The 13906-nt window shown below is 41.5% G+C and overlaps 1 protein-coding gene across 1 annotated transcript in view; it reads right to left on the reverse strand.

The window, feature by feature from the left end:
- The window catches only part of CHIC1 (cysteine rich hydrophobic domain 1), a 93798-nt gene that overhangs the window by 15328 nt on the left and 64564 nt on the right, over positions 1-13906 (reverse strand). The window lies entirely within an intron of this gene.

Below are 13906 nucleotides of genomic sequence, written 5' to 3' on the forward strand. Positions count from 1 at the left end.
AGGATTCTCTCCTTCATTTTAATCTTGGCTAATGTAATGATGTGCCTTGGTGTGTTCCTTCTTGGGTCCAACTTCTTTGGGACTCTCTGAGCTTCCTGGATTTCCTGGAAGTCTGTTGCCTTTGCCAGATTGGGGAAATTCTCCTTTATTATTTGTTCAAATAAGTTTTCCACTGGTGGCTGTTCCTTTCCCCCTTCTGGTACCCCTATAATTCTGATGTTGGAGCGTTTAAAGATGTCCTGGAGGTTCCTAAGTCTCTCCTCATTTTTTGGAATTCTTGTTTCTTCATTCTTATCTGGTTGGTCATTTTTATCCTCCTTCTGGTCCACTCCTTTGATATGAGTCCCAGTTTCCATTCCATTACTATTGGTTTCCTGTGCATTGCCATTCATTTAAATTAGTTTGGCCTTCATTTGTTCCTCTAATTTGTGACTAAAATCAACCAGTCTGTGAGCATCCTGATCACCAGTGTTTTGAACTGTGCATCTGAAAGTTTTGCCATTTCTTCCTCACTTAGAGTTATGGGCACTGGGGCTTTGAGATCTTCTTGAGCTATTTTTGGTCTGTTCACGCCCATTAAGTATGAGGAGCAAAGCCTTAGGGGCGGGGCGGGGCCTCCAGGGTTGTGACACTGTATGTGGTGGTGGGGTCAGAGTGGGGAAATGGCGACCCCCTCTGCTGCTTCCCACCACTGGGTGAGAAGCGAAGCCTGAGGTGTTCACCAGGGCAGGGTCGCTCAGGTAGCTGGGTTATGATGCTGTATGTGGGGGCTGGGTCAGAGCCGGGAAATGGCAGCTGTCTCTGCTGCCTCTGTTGCTGGGACCTGCTCAGTCCCATCTCACTGCCCACTCCCTTGCTGGTCTATCTGCGCAGGAATGCGGGACCACAGTCAACTCGCCGCGCCCTTCACCCTCGCCGGATCCGCCAGTCACTCACTGGGTTGTGCTCACTAGGTCGCTCACTGGGTCGGCCCTTTGCAATCCCACGCCTGGGATCCGCGTGCCTGAGTCCGTCTGACTGAGTTTTCCTGTGCAACCCTGCTCTGCCAGCTGCTGATTTCTCCCCTCTTACCGGTAAGACTGAAGAATTTGTTGTTATCGGACTTCCGAAAAGTTCAATTTTCTGTGTTCTGGCTATGTTTTCTGTTGCTAATATTTTGTTGTCTCTAAACTTGATTGTGTGAGAAAGCATGGCGTCTCCACCTATGCCTCCATCTTGGCGGAAGTCCGAATTTGCCTTTTTTAAAAACATATTTTCAGGACTTCCACCAAGATGGAGACGTAGGTGGAGGAACCACCTTGCCTCTGTGCACAACCAAATCTAAGAACAACTATTTTTAACAACAATCACAACCAAGCCACACAGAAAATCAACAATACGGAGTCCAAAGACAACTAAATGCTCAGCTAAACCGGTAAGAGAAGCGAAACCAGCAGCGGAGCAGGTTAGCAAGAAAAAATTCCCGGGTGGTGAGCGGTGCGCAAGCAGCCGAAAGCACTGATCACGAGCTAGCTACCGGAGCGCACAGGGAAGAGGCGCGGCGGGCTGTCTCAGTCGGTCGCGCATCTGCGTGCGGAGAAACCAGTGAGAAGGGAAGGAAACCAGTGAGAAGGGAAGCCTGCGCGGGGCAGTAGGCTCGCACAATTCCGATCGGATAAACAAGCCCAGGGCGAGTGGTGTGACTGGACGGACTGGGCTAGCGGAGAGGACCGCCATTGCTCCCTCTCTGACCACGCCCCCACACACAACGTCACAAACCAGCGACCTGGGTCGCCCCGTCCTGGTAAACAACTAAGGCTTCGTTCCGCTTACTTAACAGCACAAATAGACCAAAAATGGCTCTAGGACAACTCAGAGCCCCAGAACCAATAGATCTAAGCGATGAAGAAATAGCCAGTCTTTCAGATGCACAGTTCAAAACACTGGTTATCAGGATCCTTACAGAACTGGTTGATTTTAGTCACAAATTAGAGGAACATATGAAGGCTAAACTAATTGACATGAATGGTAATACAAAGGAAACCAATAGTAATGGAAAGAAAATTGGGACTCAAATCAAGGGAGTGGACCAGAAGGAAGAAAAAAATGATCAAACAGAAAAGAATGAAGAAATAAGAATTCAGAAAAATGAGGAGAAGCTTAGGAACCTCCAGGACATCTTTAAACGTTCCAACATCCGAATTATAGGGGTACCAGAAGGGGGAAAGGCACAGCCACCAGTGGAAAACTTATATGAACAAATAATAAAGGAAAATTTCCCCAATCTGGCAAAGGCAATAGACTTCCAGGAAATCCAGGAAGCTCAGAGAGTCCCAAAGAAGTTGGACCCAAGAAGGAACACACCAAGGCACATCATCATTACATTAGCCAAGATTAAAATGAAGGAGAGAATCCTAGAAGCAGCAAGAGCTAAGGGGACAGTCACCTACAAAGGAGTTCCCATCAGACTGTCAGCAGATTTCTCAAAAGAGACCTTCCAGGCAAGAAGGGGCTGGAAGAGGTATTCCAAGTCATGAAATCCAAAGACCTACAACCAAGATTGCTCTACCCAGCAAAGTTTTCATTTAGAATGGAAGGACAGATAAAGTGCTTCTCAGATAAGATCAAATTCAAGGAGTTCATCATCATCAAGCCCTTATTATATGAAATGTTAAAGGGACTTACCTAAGATAAAGAAGATAAAAAAGATGAACAGTGAAAGGACAGCAAACTCACAGTTATTAACAACCACACCTAAAACAAAAGCAAACTAAGAGGACAGCTAGATCAGGAGCAGAACCATAGAAATGAAGATCTCATGGAGGGTTAGCAACAGGCTAGTGGGAGGAGGAGAAAGGGGGAGAAGGTACAGAAAATAAGTAGCATAGACAGTAGATAGAAAATAGGGGGGAGGGTAAGAATAGTAGGGGAAATACAGAATCTAAAGAATTTGAGACACGTGTTCATGAACTAAAGGGGGAAATGGTGGGGGAGGGGTATGCAGGGTGGAGGGGAATGGAGGGGGGAAAAGAGCAAATGTAATGGCATAATCAATAAAAAAACCATATTTTGTTAATTATGCTATTAAAATTGTCCCATTCCCCCACCCTTTATTCCCCTCCGCCCTGCACACCCCCTCATCCACATTCCCCTCTCTTTAGTTCATGTCCATGGGTCATACATATAAGTTCTTTGGCTTCTACTTTTCCTATACTATTCTTAACCTCCCCTGTCTATTTTCTACCTACCATCTATGCTATTTATATTCTGTACCTTTTCAGCCTCTCTTCCCCTCCCACTCCCTGTTGATAATCCTCCATGTGATCTCCATATCTGTGGTTCTGTTCCTGTTCTAGTTGTTTGCTCAGTTTGCTTTTGTTTTTGTTTTAGGTGTGGTTGTAAATAACTGTGAGTTTGCTGTCATTTTATTGTTTATATTTTTATCTTCTTTTTCTTAGATAAGTCCCTTTAACATTTCATATAATAAGGGCTTGGTGATGATGAACTCCTTTAACTTGATGTTATCTGGGAAGCACTTTATCTGCCCTTCCATTCTAAATGATAGCTTTGCTGGATAGAGCAATCTTGGGTCTATACTCTTTGCATTTCATGACTTGGAATACCTCTTTCCAGAACCTTCTTGCCTGTCAGGTTTCCTATGAGAAATCAGCTGACAGTCTGATGGGAACTCCTTTGTAGATAACTGTCCCCTTATCTCTTGTTGCTCTTAGGATTCTCTCCTTCTCTTTAATCTTGGCTAATATAATGATGATGTGCCTTAGTGTGTTCCTTCTTGGGTCCAACTTCTTTGGGAGTCTCTGGGCTTCCTGGACTTCCTGGAAGTCTATTTCCTTTGCCAGACTGGGGAAAGTTCTCCACTATTTTTTCAAATAAGTTTTCAATTTGTTGCTCTTCTTCTTCTCCTTATGGTACCCCTATAATTTGGATGTTGGAACATTTAAAGATGTCCTGGTGGTCCCTAAGCCTCTCCTCATTTTTTTGAATTCTAGTTTCTTCATTCTTTTCTGGTTGAATGTTTCTTTCTTCCTTCTGGTCCACACTGTTGATTTGAGTCCCAGTTTCCTTCCCATCACTGTTGGTTGCCTGTACATTTTCCTTTATTTCACTTAGCATATCCTTCATTTTTCCATCTAATTTGTGACCAAATTCAACCCATTCTGTGAGCATACTGGTTACCGGTGTTTTGAACTGTGTATCTGATCAGTTGGCTATCTCTTTGTTGCTCAGTTGTATTTTTTCTGGAGCTTTGAACTGTTCTTTCACTTGGGCCATTTTTTGGTCTCGGCGCCCCGCTGCGTAGTTGGGGTTGGAGTCTTAGGTGTTCACGAGGGTGGAGCATACCTTGTGGCTGCCTTGTGGCACTGTATGAGGGGGAGGGGTCCAAGAGGGAACAATGGCACTTGCTCTGCTCTCTGTCAGATTTCAGTCACTTCCCCTACTACTCGGAAACAAATTGGTCCCTTCTGGTGCTGATTACTGGGAGCAATGGCTTGGGTACATTTTAGGACCCTATGGATCTCTCCAATGAACTGTCCTGTGAGGCTGGGAGTTTCTCCTGCCATCGCAACCCTCACAAGTGTTTTCAATGAGTCATGTGAGGCTTTATTTCCCTGTGCTGGAACCCTGGGTTGTGGGTCTGATTCGCTCCCCAATTGTTTCTTCTGTTTATCTGCACGCAAACATTTGACCACTGGCTCCACTAGTTACTGCCTTGTGGGCCAGGTGCTGCCTTGTGCACCCCGACCCTGCAGCCGCCGCATTGTGTGCCATGGTCCACCTGCCACTGCCTTGCTGTCAGTCCTCTCCACTCACCTGAGGGTCTCTGCCCCTCCTACAGGTCAGGATGAATGTTACTTCTTTAACTTCTTGGCTGTTGGACTTCCATACAGTTCGATTTTCTGTCAGTTCTGGTTGTTTTTTGTTTTTGAATTGTCCTTCTTTTGGTTGTGGGAGGAGGCACAGTGTGTTTACCTATGCCTCCATCGTGGCTGAAAGTCTCTAATGTGGATTTGTCTTGTACTGTCTTCCAGAACCAAACTGAAAGTAAAAATAGGAAGATCCAAGATGGCGGAGGAGTAACTAGAAGCTACAGTACCTCCGCTCAGGACCAATCTAGAATTACATCTAAGTTGTAGAGAATGTATCCTGAATAATCAAGTGAACACTAGTTGGAGAGAAGCCTCATAATGAAGGACAGACAAAAGAATCCACTTCACCAAAGCCTGACTTGTAGGGAGTTGGTGGAGGCATAAGAGGTCTAGTTGGGCACCCATGGGCAGCAGCTGAAGTTCCAGAAGGATACTTCAGTAGCCGGGGAGCTCCCTGTGAGAAGTGTGGAGTCTAAACCTCAGGCTGGGTTCCCTAGACTATAGCACCAGAGCCAGAAAGGAACCCAGATAATATCCATCTGTGAAAAGTAGCAGAGTTTGTATCTGTCAGGGAGAGATGACTGTATGTAAACAGCCTCTTAAAGGGCCAAGGCACAAAATTTCATTTGCTGCCACTTACCCTGGGCTCCGGCAGAAGGAGAGAAGAGTGAACTAGAGACATGTGAGGACAGTGTGTGGTTGGTGCCACTGGGGAGAGAACTGAAGAAACAGCCTCCAGGATCCCTGTGCTGAGTCGTTCCTCATACTGCAGAAGCCATCTTTCTCAGGCAGAGCACTCCCCTCCAAGTAGAATCAGTCTGAGGGGAAGCAGGAGCTTTGCCCACAGGAATTACTCTGCCCTACCCTGTGGAGATTAATTGGGGCTGCTGATTACAGCTTAAGGCTATATCACTGATAAGTTCAACCACTATGGCAGAAAATACAAAGCAGCAGCCAAAGTGGGAAGACAAAGAAACAGACCCCAAATGAAAGAACAAGAGAATTCTCAAGAAGAACTAGATGAAATGGAGGAAACCAATTCATCACATAGAGAGTTTAGAGTGATGATTATAAGGAAACTCAATAGCATGAAAAAAGACATAGAAACCATAAAAAGGCCAGTCAGAAATAAAGAATGCAATATCTGACATAAGTAATGCACTGGAAGGAATAAACAATAGGTTAGATGAAGGAGAGGATCAAATCAGTGATTTGGAAGACAAGGTAGAAAAACACACCCAAGCAGAGCAGAAAAAAGAAAAAAGAATTTAATTCCAATTACTTGGTTGAGAGCCCACTGTAGTAACCATTAATGCCACAGGACCCCACAGAAAAAAAGAATTTAAAAAAAATGAGGAGAGTTTAAAAAACATTTTGGACAACATGAAGCATAACAACATCCTCATCCTGGGAATACAAGAAAGAGAAGAGTGCGAACAAGGGGTCAAGAACCTATTTGCAGAAATAAGGACCAAACACTTTCTTAATCTGGTGAAGGGATAAGACACACAAATCCAGGAAGCATGAAGAGTCCCAAACAAGTTGGACCCAAAGAGGCCTACATGGAGACACATCATAATTAAATTGGCAATGCTTAAAGACAAGGTGAGAGTCCTAAAAGCTGTAAGAAAAAAAAGCACGTAGTTACATACAAGGGAGCACCAATTAGACTGTCATTTGATTTCTCAACAGAAACTTTCAGGCCAGAAGGATGTGGTGTGAAATATTCAAGGTGATGAAAAGCAAGGACTTACAGCCAAGACTACTTTACCCAGGAGGACTATAATTTAAAATCGAAAGAGAAATAAGGAGCTTCCCAGAAAAGACAAAGCTCAAGGAGTTAACACCAAACCAGTACTGCAACAAATGTTAGAGGGCTTGCTTGAAGAAGAAGAAAAAGAAAGGAAAATAGTCTAACAATAAAATGGCACTAAACATGTATCTATAAATAACAGCTTAAATGTAAATGACTGAAACTTTAACCAAAAGAAACAGGGTATCTGAATGGATAAGAAAACAAGACCCAAATATATGCTGCCTCCAAGAGACTAATCTCAGATCAAAAGATACACACACACTAAAAGTAATGGAATGGGAAAAGATATTCCATGCAAATGGAAAGGAAAAAAAAAAGCTTAGGTAGCAGTACTTATATATGACAAAATAGACTTTAAAACTAAGGCTAGTAAAAGAAAGAAGGACACAACATAACCACAAAGGGAACAATCCAACAAAAGGATATAAACCCTAGTAAACATTTAGGCACCCACCATAGGAGCACCTAAATATGTAAAGCAAATCTTAATAGACATAAGGGAGAGAACAACAGAAATATAGTCATAGTTGGACATTTTAAGACTCAATTGACTACAATGGATAGATCTTCAAGACAGAAAATCAACAAGGAGTCAGCAGCCTTATCTACACTCTAGATCAAATGAATTTAATTGGTATCTTCAGAGCATTTTACCCCAAAGCAGCAGAATGTCATACTTCTCAAGTGCACATGGTATGTTTTCTAAGAGAGACCACATGCTAGGACCCAAAACAAGTCTCAATAATTGCAACACGATTGAAATCATATCAAGCATATTTTTTACTAAAATTCTATGAAATTATAAATCAATCACAAGAACACTGCAAAACATGCAAAGACATGGAAGCCAAATAACATGCTATTTAACAATGAATAGGTCAACAACAAGATCAAGGAAGAAATCAAAAGATACCTTAAAACAAATGAAAAGAAGGACACAGCAATCCAAAATCTATGGGACACTGAGAAAACAATCCCTAGAGGGAAATTTATAGCATTATACACTTATCTCAAAAAAACAAAACAAAACAAAACAAAAAACAAGAAAAAGCTCAAATAAACAATCTAACTTTACACTTCAAGGAACTTGAAAAAAAGAACAGGAGAATTCTGGCCAAGATGGAAGGGTAGGTAGAAACCCTTCACTTCCTCTCAAAACCAAAGGGAGGATAACAACCAATCTAAAATCAATAAACAACCACCAGAAGCACCAAAAATTCAAACTGCATGGAACTCCAACAACCATGGAATTAAAGAAAAAATCAACCAGAACAACCAGATTGGTAAGGCAGACCCCACTAGGTGGGTGACTCAGAAAAACCGTGGCAAGGCGGCTGAGAGGTGGGGCTGACTGCTAAGCTTGGTGGATCCATGCAGAAGGGACTGACTTAAGGGGAAAACTGAGACCCCGAGCTGACTGTGGGCTACGGTTGGAGTTGCAGCAGTGGGAGATACTTCCAATCTGACTCAAGAGTCTGTTGGAAAGAGCGCTAGAGATGAGCAGGTGAGCTACGTTGCTCCCTCTCTGGCCCCTCCCCCACAGACAGTGCAGCAAAGAGGGTTGCCTTGCCTGGTTGAATACCTAAGGCCCCATCCCTTACAACTTACCAGGTGTACCAAGACAAAGAAATGTGGCCCAAATGAAGGAACACAAAAAAACCTCAGAACTAAGTGATGACATCACCAACCTATCTGATGGAGAATTTAAAACCCTGTAATAAAAATTCTCACAGACCGACTGAGCTTCATTGAAAAATGAAAGAACAAATGAAAGATACCCAACATTAAATAAAGCAAAATATTCAGGGAACCAACAGTGACAAGAAGGAAACCAGGATTCAAAGCAACAGTTTGGAATAAGAGGAAGAAATAAACACCCAACTGGATCAGAATGAAGAAACAAGAATCCAAAAAAAAATGAAGAGAGGCTGAGGACTCCCTGGGACAACCTGAAAGATTCCAATATCTGAATTATAGGGGTACAAGAAGGAGAAGAGCAACAGCAAGAAATTGAAACTTATTTGAACAAACAATGAAGGAAAACTCCCCCAATCTGGCAAAAGAAATAGACTTCTAGGAAGTCCAGGAAGCCCAGAGACTCCCAAAGAAGTTGGACACAAAGAGGAACACACCAAGGCACATCATCATTAAGTTACCTAAGATTAAAGACAAAGAGAAAATCCTAAGAGCAGCAAGAGATAAGGGGACAGTTACCTACAAAGGAGTTCCCATCAGACTGTCAGCTCATTTCTCAAAAGAAACCTGGCAGGCAAGAAGGGGCTGGAAAGAAGTATTCCAAGTCATGAAAGGCAAGGACCTAGATCCAAGATTGCTCTATCCAGCAAAGCTTTCATTCAGAATGGAAGGGCAGATAAAGTGCTTCTCAGATAAGGCCAAGTTAAAGGAGTTCATCATCAGCAAGCCCTTATTATATGAAATGTTAAAGGAACTTATCTAAGAAAAAGAAGATAAAAATATGAATAAAATGAAACAAACTCATAAATATCAACAAATGAACCTAAAAGAAAAGAAAAACAATGAAAACAAAAACTAAGCAAACAGCTAGAACAGGAACAGGATCAGAGAAACGGACATCACACACAGGGAGTTCAGAGGAGAAGGGAAGGAAGGAATAGGGGGCAAAAGGCAAAGGGAAGAAGAAGCATAATTAGTAGGCATAATATAGATGTGGAAAGATAAAAATGGTATAGGACTCAAACAACTTATATTTACAACCCATGGACATGAACTAATGGGGGTGGAATGCTGGAGGGTTGCGGGGCAGGCTGGAAGAGGGATAAAGGGGAAAAATCAGGAAAACTGTAATAGCATAATCAATATAAAATACTTGAAAAAAAGAAAAACAAAGCCTAAAGTGAGTAGAAGAAAAGAAATAATGAAGATCAGAGCAGAAATAAATAAGAGTCTAAAGAAATGATAGAAAATTTCAATGAATCCAAGAGCTGGTTCTTTGAAAAGATAAGCAAAATTGAAAAACCTTTAACCAGACTCATCAGGAAAAAGAAGAAAAGAGTACCCAAATAAATAAAATCAGAAATGGAAGAGGAGAAATAGTAACTGACACCAAATAAATACAAAAGATTCTAAGAAAATATTGAAACAAATACATGCCAAGAAACTCAACAACCTGAACAAAATGAATAAATTTCTAGAAACATACAATCTTCTCAAACTAAATCAGGAAGAATCAGAGAATCTGAATAGACAGATGACACCTAGTGAAATTAAAGCAGTAATAAAAAAACTCCCAAGAAACAAAAACCCTAGACTGGATGGCTTCACAGGTCAATTTTACCAAACAGTCTGAGAAGAACTAACACCTCTACTCCTCAAAATATTTCATAAAATTCAACAGGAGGACAGGCTCCCAAATTCATTTTATGAGGCCAACACTATCCTAATTCCAAAACCAGATAAAGACACTACAAAGAAAGAAAATTATAGGCCAATGTCTCTGATGAACACAGACACAAAAATCCTCAGCAAAATATTAGCAAACCAAATACGGTAATGCATTAAACAGATCATACACCGTGATCAAGTGGGATTTATTCTGTGAATGCGAGGTTGGTACAACATTCACAAATCAACAATTGTGATACACCATATAAACAAAATGAAGGATACTAACCACATGATCCTATCAATTGATGCAGAAAAAACTTTTGATAGAATCCAGCACCCATTTATGATAAAACTCTCAGCAAAGTGGGACTAGAGGGAACATACCTAAATATAATAAAGGCCATATATAATATACCTACTGATGGCACCATATTCAATGGGCAAAAACTACAAGCATTTCCAGTATCAACTCTCTCCTCAAAGAGTTCCCTGCCCCAGAGGAACTTTGGGGAAAAAAACTATAAGTGTTCCCCTTAATATCCGGAACAAGACAGGGATGTCCATTTTCACCTCTCTTATTTGACACAGTACTGGAAGTTCTGGCTAAGCAATCGGACAAGAAGAAGTAAAAAAGGCATCCTAATTGGAAAAGAAGAAGTAAAACAGTCATTACTTGCAGATGACATGATACTATACATAGAGAATCCCAGAGATTTCACCAAGAAACTACCAGAACTGATCAATGAATTCAGCAAAGTAGCAGGATACAAAATTAATATCCAGAAATCAGTTCCATTTTTATATGCTAATAATGAACTAACAGAAATGGAAATTAAGAAAACCTATTTACACTTGCTTCAAAAAGAATGTAATATCTAGGTATAAACCCAACCAAGAATGTAAAAGACCTGTACTCAGAACATTATAAGACACTGAAGAAATAAACTGAAGAAGATACAAATAAGTGAAAGTACATACTGTGTTCATGGATAGAAATAATTAACATCATTAAAATGTCCATATTCCACAAAGCAATCTATAGTCAATGTGATTCCTATGAAGATTACAATCATGTATTTTACATAACTAGAACAAATATTTCAGAAATTTATATGGAACCACAAAAGGCCCTACAAAGGCCTTTTTGTGATCCTGAGAAAGAAGAACGAAGTTGGAGGAATCATACTACCTAATATCATGCATTACTAAAGGGCCATAGTAAACAAAATAGCATGGTACTGGCATAAAAACAGACACATAAAGAAAACAGACACATAGATCAATAAAACAGAATAGAGAGCCCAGAAATAAACCCAACCCTTTATAATCAATTGATATCTGACAGACAAAGCAAGCATATACAATGGGCTAAAGACTGTTTATTCAATAGATGGTTTGGGGAAAACTTGATAGATACGTGCAGTAATATGAAACTTGACCACTGTCTTACACCCCACACAAGAATAAACTCAAATTGTATGAAAGACTTAAATGTTAGGCCCCAAAACATAAAAATCATAGAAGAAAACATAGGCATTAAAATCTCGGACATTGCTTGTACTAATATTTTATTGGATATATCTTCCTTGGCAAGGGATACAAAAGAAAAATAAACAAATGGGACTACATCAAACTAAAAGTTTTTGCACAGCAAAGGAAATCATCGACAAAATGAAAATATAACCCACTGAATGGGAGAACATATTCGCTGATATATCTGATAAGGGGTTAATATCCGAAATTTACAAAGTACTTACAAAATTCAACACCCCCCCAAAACAAACAATTTAATTAAAATATGGGCAAAGGACCTGAATAGACACTTCTCCAAAGAGGACACACAGATGGCCAACAGACATATGAAAAGATGCTCAACATCACTAACCATCAGAGAAGTGCAAATTAAAACCACAATGAGATATCACCTTACATCTGTCAGAATGGTTATTATCAATAAATCAACAAACAAGTGCTGTCAAGGATGTGGAAAGAGGGGAATGCTTTTGCATTGCTGGTGGAAATGCAGACTGGTGCAGCCACTGTGGAAAGTGGTATGGAGATACCTCAAAAAATTAAAGATGGATCTGTCATTTGGCCCAGTGATTCCACTTCTGGGTATATATCTGAAGGAACCCAAAACACTAATTTGAAAAAACATAAGCACTCCTATGTTCAATGCAGCATTATTTTTAATTGCCAAGACAGGGAAACAGCTCAAGTGTCCACCAGTAAATGAGTAGACAAAACATCTATGGGACATTTACACAGCGAAATACTACCCAGCCATAAAAAAAGAAAATTTTACCCTTTGTGACAGTATGGATGGACTTGGAAAACAGTATGCTAAGGGAAATAAGCCAGTCATAGAAGGAGAAATATATGATTTCACTCATATGTAGAATTGAATGAACAAACTGAACTAACAAGGAAAATGGAGACAGACTCATAGATGGAGAGCAGGATGACAACTAGTGGTAGGTGGAGGTTAGGGCATGGAGGGATTGAGCAAAGAGAAAAAAGGACTCATGGACACGGACAACAGTGTGGAGATTGTTGGGGGGAAATATAAGGGGACTAAAGGGTAATGGGAAAAATACAATAAAGATTAAATAAAAAAGAAAAAGAGGCAAACATCCACCTGAAATAAACAACTGAAGACTACCTGAAGAGGAGACACTTAACCAAGGATGGGCAGAAACCACCTCAAGACTGGTAGAAAGAGCAGGGATGAAAAAAAGCACTGGCATTGCTCTTGTGGCAGTGGGCTGAGTTGGCCAAATGACTGTGGGAGTTTCTCCCAGAGAGACTGAGCCTGGTCCTCAGACTGGGCTCTCAAACACATATCACAGGTGTTGGGAATCAACCCCCATGCAGCATCCAGCAGTGAAAAGCCCTAACATTTGTGCCCACTGGACAGAGGGAGCCCTCTGGACAAAAAGCCACCTTTTTAGTTTTTACTCTCTTATAAGGAGCCAATGCACAGGTTTTGTGTTCCCAGCCACTCATCTTTGACACGGGTGAAGGAACAGCAGCATGGTCTCAAGCCACATGAGGAAGAGTCTGGAGTGGGAGGCTTGAAGGAGAGGTATGGGGAAACAACTGCTGGGTTCAGGTGCTAAGACATACCTCCATACCACAGCAGTCATTTTCTTGAAAAGAGCAAGCCCCTCCTAGGGGAAAGAGAATTACCCCACTTTGTAGAAATTCAAGCCTCTGGAATCCTCCAAGCCCCATCCTCTGGAATTCCACTCACCACACCCTCTGGAATCCTGCTTGTCCACCTTGCATCTTTTAAAAAATTTTTAAAAAAATTTTCTTACTATCCCCCAACCTGTATCTTATCTCCTACTGAGGCAATCGTAACATAGGTGGACTCAGGGGTGTGTTAGACTGGCTTTAGGGACCGGCCATCCCATATGCTTTTCAAGGAACCAGGGTGATGCTTCCCCTCATGAGAGAGTGTAGGAACACCCTCCAGGCTCTGGAGGCCCCACTTACATTCTTACTAGAGGCTTGGCTTTGCTGAGTTCAGGGAAATAATAAGAGAGAGACTCAGATGTGTGGTGCAGGGATTGGGGCACACTCCCACCAGTTTCCCTGAAGTCAACAGGTTACCTTCCATCAGAGATGAAGAGTTCCCATCCTCCCAATTCCACAAGAGGCCTTTGCAGAAATAGACGAGTCACTGGCTAGACTAAGACTAAAGGCAGGACCACAGGCAGAAGCATGTGGAGGTGGTTCCTTTGGTCCCTTGGGTCATTAGTTGACCCACCCCTGGGCCCTGTGCTGATAAAAAGCCAGCCTTGTAGAGAGCAAGTCCCATCGCAGGTGCAGCGAAGCCCAAAGGAGACAGCCA

The sequence above is a fragment of the Artibeus jamaicensis genome, unplaced genomic scaffold (genome assembly GCF_021234435.1).
Source record: "Artibeus jamaicensis isolate MK-2021 breed Jamaican fruit bat unplaced genomic scaffold, CSHL_Jam_final contig_240, whole genome shotgun sequence".
Lineage (NCBI taxonomy): Eukaryota > Metazoa > Chordata > Mammalia > Chiroptera > Phyllostomidae > Artibeus > Artibeus jamaicensis.